The following is an 8,814-nucleotide window of genomic DNA, read 5'->3' as shown; positions in this document are numbered from 1 at the left end:
GGAAAAGAGGGTCCCTCCTGCCAGGACAATGTCAGCAATGATTAACACTCCCTGCATGTGCAACTGCCAGCTGAGTTGTGGAGCCTCCAGCACTGGGAACTCTGGAGCCTTTTTTGAGTCATCATCATTTTTCATCTTTCAACATATCCAAGAATTTTCTGAAACAGTCAGATGCTGCTACCAGCATCTTCTGCTTTCCAAAATCTATCAGTGCCATGTATCTCCAACACACAACAAAAGCTTATTTTCCATTTTGGTATTGAGCTGCACAGAAAGAAAAAATGCTTTCTGTGCTGACTCTTAATATGAGAAAACCTTGAGTGAGCATCAAGMCATTTTATTTTGATACCTAACCCTTACAACATGAATTTTATGTATGCTCTTAAATATTTTTTTCTCAGTCTTCATGAGCTTGCTAAGCACACAAATTATTTATCTTATTTATATTATTATCAGTCCTTAAATGCAATGTTCTTATGTAACTTCCTAAATACAAAGGCATATTTGGAAGGAAGTCAGTTAAGTCTTTTGAAAGGGATGCCTGAATTTAGAATTATTAACTGAGTTTCTCTCTTCCTAGCAAGCTAAATTCTATCATCCTTGGGATTATTGTTGAAGAAGTCTTAAGAGTAATCTTTACAACATGATTGGCTACTAAATAAACAGGGAACAAACAGAATTTTCARACAAATCTAATAAAAAAATGAGGTTGCAAAATTGCTGCAAAAATAGCTACTATGAACATGACTTGTGCTTTTTTGTTTCATTTGGAAGATACAAATTTTTTTTTAATGATCACCACTAAACTTTTCCTCTTACAGAACTTTGAGACATTTTGAAATATTTAAAATCCTATCTCTTGTCGCTGATACTACAATGCAGAAAAATGTTCCTGCTTGGAAGGAAAATGCTCTCTATTCATTATTGTTGTGGTGCTGCTTGCAATCTCTGTCTCAAATATCTAGTGTAGGAGCATCCTACACCTGCTATGACTGTTGAAGAAGTGAAGGTTTTGTATGAAAACAAGCAGGTGACCACACAGTTAGGATGAAGGTCACGTAAAGTGCTGTGGGAAGTGCTGTAGGAAGGACAGTACTAGCATCTTCTTACAAATTTTACCTGTTGGAAAACTTCCCTTTCTGCCCCGAYGAAGGCCTATAGATCCAAGATTTGCTACCTGGAAAATAAAATAACTTGGTGATGTCTGAAAATTATATAGTTCAATGCCATGCTCACAGCAAGGCCAGATAAGTTTCATTAGGTTGCTGACAGTCCAACTGAGCTTTTTGYTGGACATCTGTGTAAGATCACTACCTCTGACTGAATAAAAAGAACATATGTAATTTTCAATCTTTACAATTGTCAGTAATAATAATACCCCAGGTATACAGCTATTTAGCCTTTCTGTGCAAACAGTGAAGACCTAGTGAGCACCATGTGTGGAGCATGCRGGGCACCTCAGCTCACCCCACAGAGACTCCCACAGGTTGCACAGCAGTTAGCCTGCTAGGCTTCATGAGCCATGACAACTGCTGTCAGTGTTCAGTAACTCAAACTTTGGTGCCCAAAGCCATTTAAGATCCTCAAGTACAACCCATATGATCTCCATTAGCTGCTTTGAAAGCATGTAGTTCTTCTATATGCCAGATGCATGTATACAGACATACTCAGGACCTCTCAATTTGCACTGAGCACCAAAGTTGGAGCAGCATTAAGTCACCACTGACCATAACAAGAATGTAAGATATCAAGTTCTTGTGCATAGCAGCATTTCTTTTTTCACTCTCCAGTTTCAATTCCTGCACTTAAAACGTTCTTTTATAAACTGCAGGCTTCCTGCAAAAATTCCTTTCTTTGCTGTATATAACAAAGCTGTTAAAATAGCCAGAGTCTAGGTTAAACTTTCATGATTTGCAAATCTTGTCTGCACAGGAAAAGGGTATTGGCTGTGAATATCTGTGCTAGAGACAAACAGAATTTATCAGGATACCKTCAAGAAATTTCAAAATCCTCTGCACTTTTGAACAAATATCCAAACAATGAAAGAACTGACCTGTGGTTAAGAAAAGCAGAGCACAGGAAAAAAAAAAAAAGAAAAAAAAAAAGTCCTAGAAAACAAAAGCTGCAAAACAAGATCAAGAAGCTTGATTTCAATTACAGAAGTTTGTTATTTTTAAATATATGGCTAGGTATCAGAGTGCTGCGTACCTTTGTACTATGCGCAGAGGTCTAAATTATAGACCAGTGTATCTGTCTTCTTGAGTATCTTTCATGCAATTTGCATCACACTTTGTTTACAAGCTGTCACATATCTTCTTTAAGTGCAAGGTGTTGGTGAAACAGATTTTGTAGCACATTTGACTTGGTACTGCCTAAAATTTTAATTAAGAAGCAGAGTCTATCAAATAGCAGACTTTGAATGGATGAATACTAGTTATATCAAAGACTTTCAAAATCTATCTAAAATTCTGGGCAGCAAATTTCTAGTAAGATCTTAGAAGGATCAGAGCTTGGCCTTTTGYTATTCACTTTTTAAAATGCATGTCAGAAACATAAAAAAGAAATGTTAAATCTTTTCTGAAGTAGTCTCACAAAGATGTAGCTCACTGTTACTGATAGAGCTTGATTGCTTGGTAAATGGGGAACAGATTAAGTTGGGAACAGACAAGCACTATGCGTTTCAAAGTAACCAGATGAGACGTCCCATTTTTAGGAACAAAGAAAGCAAACAGCAACTTTCAACAACTTGTGGTGAATTTTCCATCCCCATTCATTTGAAATCAAGATGGATGCTTTACTGAAGGATGTGCTGTAGCTTGAATAGAAATTAATTCAGAGATGGCCTTTGCCCTGTGGTGTGTGTATGACAGCGCAGCAGACGCAGCAGTTCATGCAGCAGTTCGTGGGATGTTCTTTGAGATCTTCTAGATCTGGGAACTTCTGGGATGGTTGGAGGACATCTGGGAGCACTTTGAGAGAACTCAGGGTGGTGGCTGTAGTGAAAGGACAGCTACAGGAGGCATTGTCTTCTACCAAGGAAAAGAGGCCACAGATGGAAGCCAGACATCCCGCTGGGGATCACATGCCAAACCTGTGTGAGAAGTTCAGCAGGTCATGCAATCCCAGGGATGGTGACAAGGTGCTCAACTGAATCTTCTGCTAGACCCTAAAGGTACAGGAGGAGTTTCAGGCCCACTGAAGGCGCAGTGGCCTCTTGGCTTGGCAAATGGAGGCTTCCATGATAATTGAAGTCAACAGGTCGGCTCCTGACCCAATTACAAGTCTTACCTGGGCAATAAATGAGAAGATGGGAGCCTTGTCCAGTGAAACAGTCAAGATGGCTGCGCCTGAGCCCTGTGGYAGCACCTGGAGGAAACAGCAAGTGGTTGCAGTGGAGTACAAAGACCCAGTGCTGGACTCCGTGGTACAAGAGAGACATGGACATACTGGCCATGACAACAATACCTGAGCATCTCTCACATGAGGAGAAGCTGAAAGATCTGAGATTGTTCACCTTGAAGAAGGCAAAGATCAGGRAGATCTTATTAGTGTGTATAAATACCTGTTGGGAGGGACTGAAGGAGATAAGAGCTAGACTGTTCTCAGTGGTGCCCAGTGACAGGACCAGAAACAATGGGGGCAAGCAGAATTGCAGGAAATTACCTTTCAACATACACAAAAAAAATGTGTTTTACAGTGATCAAACACTGGACCAAGTTATCTAAAGAGGCTGTGGAATCTCCATCCTTAGAAGTATTCAACAGCCAATTGGAGAGGATCCTGAACAGCTCCAGGTTATCCTACCCTAAGGAGTGGGCTGAACTGGAAGATCTCCAGAGGTTCCATCCAAGCTCAGGCATTCTGTGACTGTATGTCTGAGGCAGACTAACTGACCTTGACAGATCCTTTGTAATCCATGTGAGATGATTAAAAGGGGCTTAATAATCATACATAGCACATGAGGTGGTGCCCTGTCACACCCCTTAGCAGAACTTGGCTTTCAAACACATTGGTGCTCTTTCATCCCTGAAGTCTACACCCATTAACAATGCTAGTGCCCTAATTGCAGAAGTTCAGTCTCACTCCATTTGTCATTGTTTACATAAAAGGTGATATTTTACTCTTATGTGGAAACTGTATTATCTTGTTTGTTGATGCTCAAAGTAACAATCTGAAAATTAAGACTATAGGGAGTAACCTGATTCTCTTTGAATACACACAAATATATGTATATGTATACATATTATTTTCTAATACCAGATGGATAGAGACTCAGGGTTCTTGCTGTGCTAACATTTTGTGCTCATGAAAACTGTTGATAAAGGATTTGTGCTGTTTTGCTGACAACTTGTGGAGGAAGATTTAACATCTCTAATTTGTTTTAGATTAAAGAAATATTCCATCAGAATAAATATTTTCATTGAAACAATGTAGGAAAGTAAGATTTCTCTTATGAAGAGATGTTTATTCAGTAATTGGCCCGTTAAGAATTTGCTTCAGAAAGAAGCCAAATACAATGTTATGGAAATAGGTATCTTCTCTTTTCATCGATCAGGAACAGCCTGGGGGCTTTACTACATTTCCACACGGGGGTCAACAAAGTTGCCAGTCTGCTCTGCAGTCAATCACAACTTATTATCCTATTTATAAAATTATTTCTCAACATAAGAAGTGATGCATTTTGTTCTGATCAGTGTTCTGAGGCAATGTTCAAGAATCTAATTTCCCAGATGACTAAAACTGCATTCTGGGAAGGAATTCTTCTGTCCTARCTTTAGGGCTCTGGGATCCCATCACTGCTGTTGGAGGCCTAGCCAACACAGCCAATGCTGCCTAGATATTTTCTCTCATCCTTAACGAAACCATGCCCATCCCTTCCTCAGAACTAAACACCATTTCCCTGCATTCCCCACTGTCTGATGGGCCAGCTTCTCCTGCTCATATTCACACTCTGTTCCTACTCACTAAGCAGTCAGCCTTTAGTTACTTTTTCTCCAGAATCTAGCACCAGTATTCTTCTTCTGTGCCACCAAAAACTGAAAGGCTGTATAAAGGGGTAAATCACTCATACAGTTAGCCAGCTGCACTCCTGCTCTTCTTGTGCAGAAGTACTTTACCAGTAAACCCTACAGTGATGGAATAAAAGCACCCACTGTCTAGTCTTATCCCACTTTATGCTTCATACATTCCTGCTCTCAGAGAAGACATATATTAAAGATGTTCAAGGAGCCACCAAAGCCAGCACACTCATGACCTGAGAAGTCATCCTTCATTGATGCTGAAACCCATCCAGGTGCCCCCTCAGACCCAGGAACTCTCTCCATCCCAGTCTCATGGATGCTGCTGTTGTTCCCATGTGCASGTCTGGCCAGTACTGAGGCTGCCACACACACACAGACACAAATCTACACACAGACACAAGGACATTAACACACAGACTGCCCCAGGCACAGMAATATCTTTAGCAACACCCACGTATACCATGCCAGCACTCACATAAACAAAACATAAACAAAAGCTCAGCTAGCCGAGTCCTATTCCTCCCTTCCAGATGATTAGGACTGAATTKTACTGTTGATAGCATGCACATCCTCACTCTTTGATTCACAGGCCCACACACATTCATGGATCCCTCCAATACCACCAGGGCTTCTAGGTCTTCTTAATACACATGCTTGGACCCTGGTTCCCTTTTTCCTACTTGCTACTACACTAGTTTGGTGTGTGCTACTGAAATGGGTGCATACATTGCCTAACTATAATCTCACAAGCAGCCCACTTTCATGGATCCCTCAAATATTAACATGGGCCCTAAGTCCACCATATCCAGTGCAGACCCTGGACCTCTCACCCAGGCACTGGCTCTGACCTTCAGCCTTTACAAGTATAGGTCTATTCCTACTTGCCAGGAAGCATAACTTCAAGTTTGTTAGCAAATTACACAGGATTGTTAGCAAATTACACAGCCAGAAGTTGGCTTTATTCATAAGGGAATGGCTTCTTTCAACAGTCTTTTCAATGGCACAACTCACACCACACTAAATATTCAATATTTTGATTCCAGAAAACAAGTTTTGCTTAGTTATTTTACATATTGCTGGATTTCTGACCTTAAAGTTCAGTCTTTTCCAGCTGCTTAAGTACAGCCCTAGTAAGCTGGTTTTCAGATTAATCAGGCAAGTTAAAGTTCATTTAAAAATCAGTATAAATTTAAACATGCTTTGTGGAACAATTCTTTATTTAACACTTGAAATGTACTCTTAAATGTTAGTGCAAAGGTTGTAAGTTATATTTTAAAAAATGATATAATCAATTTAAGCATTAACACTTACACAGTCTCCTGATGTTCAGGGATAACATCTTTTGTACCAGGGAGGTAATTGGTGGTGAGAAATGAATGATTTTTACATTGTGAATAAGATAGGGGTCATAGTTTTACTCTGCTCCCAATAGGAAGTCTCTTCCAGACAGTAAAAACCACTTTTTTTCATATGTCAATACATAAAATAGTGGCATTTAATGTACCCACATGTAAAAGCACACATTGAACCATGGTGATAGTGTAAAAGCCTGTGAAGTATAAAAAGCTGTAACCACAGAGCTTACGTTGTCCAAAAAGCACTAAGGTCAGGTCTAACAGCTTCCTTGAAACATTKATCCAGGGAAGTTTGTGAGGTCACTCCTGGATTACCTGACATTTGAAGRGCTTTCTTAGCTTGTTTCTCATAGCCACTCCAGCTTCATTTTGAATATGATTAACTTTGTCTTTTTTTTTAATGTATGGCAAGAATATACATATTTGCTCAAAGAAATAGAGTTTTCAAGAAATGCAAGCAGCTTTTTTAAATGGATAATTGCATTTGCAATTCTCTGGAAAAGTATTCCCATTCACATTTATTTCTACAATTTGCATGGAATTCTCTCTCTAGACAGCCAAATATGCACAAACTCAGCTGACAAACATGTACAACTGGACAAGTGTTAGTGCTTTGCTAATTTCTGGCCACTTTCTGCCAAAAGGGACTCGGCATCTAATGCTCAAGAGGGACTGGACACCAGCACTTTTCCTTGAGTTGGTGAGAAGAACTCATGGTGAGGAAAAGGGTGCCTGAAGAGATAACTTCAATCTTGTGATCATTTCCTACTGCTCAGACAGTGCTTAGAGTTCTCAGGATCTCAGTAAGGAGATCTGTGAACAGAGTTGATAAGAGAACATAGTTATTAAAATACCTTACTGTGCTCTAAAGAAGGGTCTGTTCACTCTTTCTAGAGCAAAACAGCAATATTGACAACTTTTTAATCATTCTCCTGTACACTATATCCTCTTACCTTAAAACAGAGAAAGATTTATATTTTATCTTTTTCTAGTTAGCTTCTTCATGGCTGGGAGGATAGAGGATCAGGCAGTATCTGTAGGAGGTGAATAAGCATTCCACCAGGTCAGAGATCACAGATACAGTGAGCTTCAGATGAGCCAAGAAATGATAGAGAAAAAAAAGAAATGAAAAAACTAGTGAGGAACAAAAGGAGTCTGCAGTGTGCCAGGTGTTGTGGTTCCTATTCACTTCTATTAATCTTTGAATTTTCCAAGCTCAGAATCATCTTTTATGGGCTCTTTAGCATGTCATTCTAGCATTTTCCCAATCAAAATGTATAAGTCAAAGAGGAATTTGTGGCATTAAATGGGTTAGGTTACCTGTTTCCTTCTTGCACTCTGATTCTGCAATATATTGCAATATTCTGCAATATTGCATTTTAGTGAAGTCAGCAGAGGCAGTATATTCAGTTCTTTTCCAGTGGCAGAGAGGACGGTGAAGGAATAAGACAACTAAAATAGTGTCATGGTTCATTTAGATCTCTCAAATTTACAAGACAACATACTGTGTGAATTAAACTTTATTTCATGAATTCATTAGGCAGAAAGCAAACAAGAGTTCAATTGCTTTTCAGTAGACTAACTTAACTTGTTAATTCTCTAATTCATTACTTCATTAATTCACTAATTTGCACTCTCATGAGCAAAACACTTACCTAGTCAGTGACAGTGCTTTTCCTTCCTCTTCTGTCACAGTGTGGAATTCCCTTGAATTACTCCAGAATCAGAGCTTCAGCAAACAGCTACATACATACAGTACATACAGTACTATTTAAAACAATGCCTTCTGTGTAGATAACTGGGAATATTTATTCTGTCATTTGTGATGAATGCAATGATTGTCATATCTCATGTTACCAAGTAAAATAACATAGCAACCTTTAGCCCCTTAGTGTCTTCTTCAAAGACATAAGGAAAACTATGCACTCTTTGTGGAAGAAGGGTGTTAATAATAGGGTTTTTCATGATTTTTTTTAGCAGTATTTGTTRGTCTGAATGAAAAGGAAGTATACAAGGATACCAAAAATATGACTCTTAGTAGAAAAGGTGAATGAAATACAACTACCATACTTTGTGTGAGAGTGTAAAAGTATCCAGATACTGACCGGAAACTGAATAACAAAAACAGAACACTTGGGATATACTTAAAAATTGTAGTTATTTGAAGTAATATCATAAAAAAAAATTCTTAAAAAAAAAAAGGATAGATCTTAAAATCTTACAGTAATTGCTATAAAAAGCAAACGATTTTATAGCTAATGTGTAGGGATGTAGGATGATCAAATGTCTTCATGGACGTTTTATTAAATATTACAGTATCTCTAGGTCAGCAGAAGTAATCACATCTTTAATTAATCCTTTTTTTTTTTTTTTTTTTTTTGCTTTTGTATGTGACCAGTCAGAATTCAGAAATAGCGGAAAATGGTACTACTAAGAAG

The sequence above is a fragment of the Nothoprocta perdicaria genome, unplaced genomic scaffold (assembly GCF_003342845.1).
Source record: "Nothoprocta perdicaria isolate Ctin4 unplaced genomic scaffold, notPer1 scaffold_21, whole genome shotgun sequence".
In the NCBI taxonomy this organism is placed as follows: Eukaryota; Metazoa; Chordata; class Aves; order Tinamiformes; family Tinamidae; genus Nothoprocta; species Nothoprocta perdicaria.
Note: the sequence above shows the minus strand (reverse complement) of the source record.